Source organism: Rhagoletis pomonella, unplaced genomic scaffold (genome assembly GCF_013731165.1).
Source record: "Rhagoletis pomonella isolate Grant_MI unplaced genomic scaffold, Rhpom_1.0 Rhpom_scaffold_00013, whole genome shotgun sequence".
In the NCBI taxonomy this organism is placed as follows: Eukaryota; Metazoa; Arthropoda; class Insecta; order Diptera; family Tephritidae; genus Rhagoletis; species Rhagoletis pomonella.
The window spans coordinates 2,887,765-2,889,713 of record NW_023458567.1 but is presented as its reverse complement, the minus strand read 5'-3'; the positions used below and the strand labels follow the sequence as shown (position 1 = coordinate 2,889,713).

The 1,949-nt window shown below is 27.7% G+C and overlaps 1 protein-coding gene across 3 annotated transcripts in view; it reads right to left on the bottom strand.

The window, feature by feature from the left end:
- Positions 1-1,949, bottom strand: part of LOC118748490 (pneumococcal serine-rich repeat protein-like) — a 124,879-nt gene that overhangs the window by 7,831 nt on the left and 115,099 nt on the right. The gene's annotated exons all lie outside the window — the stretch shown is intronic.

Below are 1,949 nucleotides of genomic sequence, written 5' to 3'. Positions count from 1 at the left end.
TTTGTAATTAGCTTTAATTGTAGTAGTGTAGTGTCCTCAAGCACTGTCTGTGTATGTGTGCACTGTAATAATAAAACGAAAATTGTTATAGCACAAAAAAAAAAAAAAAAAAAAAATGTCTGGTCATAAGAAAATAATCGTGATCGTGTGTTATACGCTTCAATTACTTTTTTTTCTTTTTTAACCGACTTCTCAAAAAGGTAAAGGTTATCAATTCGTCGGAATATAAATATTTTTTTTATGTATGTTAGAGCATAACTTTGGACCATGTTAACCGATTTCTATAATTCTTCATTTTTTAAAGGAAAGGTGTTACCTCACAGCTGGTAATTTGGTTTAAATACGATCATTGGATCATGAAGACATTAACATCTTAAATTTGTATATGAGAATTGAAGTCGGTTTTGTTTTTTTTGCTTAAAAATTCCTTGTTTTCATTCATTTAATTAATTCCGTTCTTTGCTAAGTTCTTTATGCATAAATACTCCACCGAAACTAAATATTTGTTTATTTGGCCAACTGAATCAGCTCCAAAAGCTCCAAAAAGCCCGCGACCAGGTTTATGTACTTTTTCCTTCTGTTTAAAAAAAAACATGTGTACGAATTATGAATCTAAGCTATACACTGGAGTTATTGAATTTTTTTTTTTCGGAAAACTGCGCACTTTGCTATTTATGAATTTGATTTAAGCTACATATCTATATGAATGTGCAATAGTATATATATGAGTTTATTTTTGAATAAAAAAATCCATTTCGCTATGAGTTTATTGAGTTGATTTCGATAAAAAAAATTGTAGGTATGAATGGTTTTAATTGCAGTATTTAGTATTTAGTATTTTTGAAGATACCAAAGGCTGGCAATTCTCATTAAATATACCAAAAAAAATGTTTGGTCAAATCTTTGCTGCACTAAAGGTTCTGTAATTCCTGCAATTCCTATATTTAAATACTCTGAAGCGGCATTCAAGCGAACAATTAAAATTACAAATTGAAATTTTTAAAATTTAAGTTGGCTGCTAAGCAAAAAAAAAGACTACTTGGCGTTTTTACTTTCACGAAATATTTTATGTACCGGCATTAGCATTAACATGCTTAAGAAAGTTGCAATTCCAATATTTTGCTATTTTTATGTTATTAACTGTTCTGCTTGTTATTAAGTATATTTTAATAAAAGCCCTGGCATATGATTTTTTTCCACGTCATATATCGATGGCCCTCTGTAATAATGACACAATTCAAAATTCAAAAAATAAAATCATTAACAAATAAAATCATTAAGTGGCTTAGTCCTTGTCTAACCCATGTCTAATTCTTACTAAAGTAAGTAGTAAAGATTACTGCAGTAAGTAGTAAGGATTCGACATGGATTAGAGACATGAGCCACTTGACAGTAGTAAGTTTTTATTTTTTTAATTGTGCCGTCATGTAATCTATTTGCTATTGTTGTATGCTTCAACTTTTGCTTAGTAAATAAACGATAATTACGGTAATTGCTGTCAGAGGAAATAATCCAGTATTCATGTACATAAGTTCGACTAGGATATAAATGTTTATGCAGTTATATTTTTTATTTTAGTTTTTACTTTCAAACTCAATTATTTTGTTTTGTTTTCTTTTGTTTCGGAATATTTAATTGAAAATGTTTAAAGCTAAATAGTGAATTAAATTTAATTTTTTTTATTTTACTTCGCTTCGCCATTTTACGTTTTACATTTTTGTAATCGATTATCATTAATGTGTATATAATTTATATATGTATGTAAATAATTACAAAAGAAGACGCATAATACGTGTGTAATATGTATAAGAATATATTTATATAACATTCATATGCTTGAGTATGTAGGTATTTATTTAAATAAAAAAGGTAAAAGCAGAGAGCAAGTATTGGTTGTAAATAAAAAAAAAACATGTACAAATAAAAAGGAACGCACACCAAAACGGAAT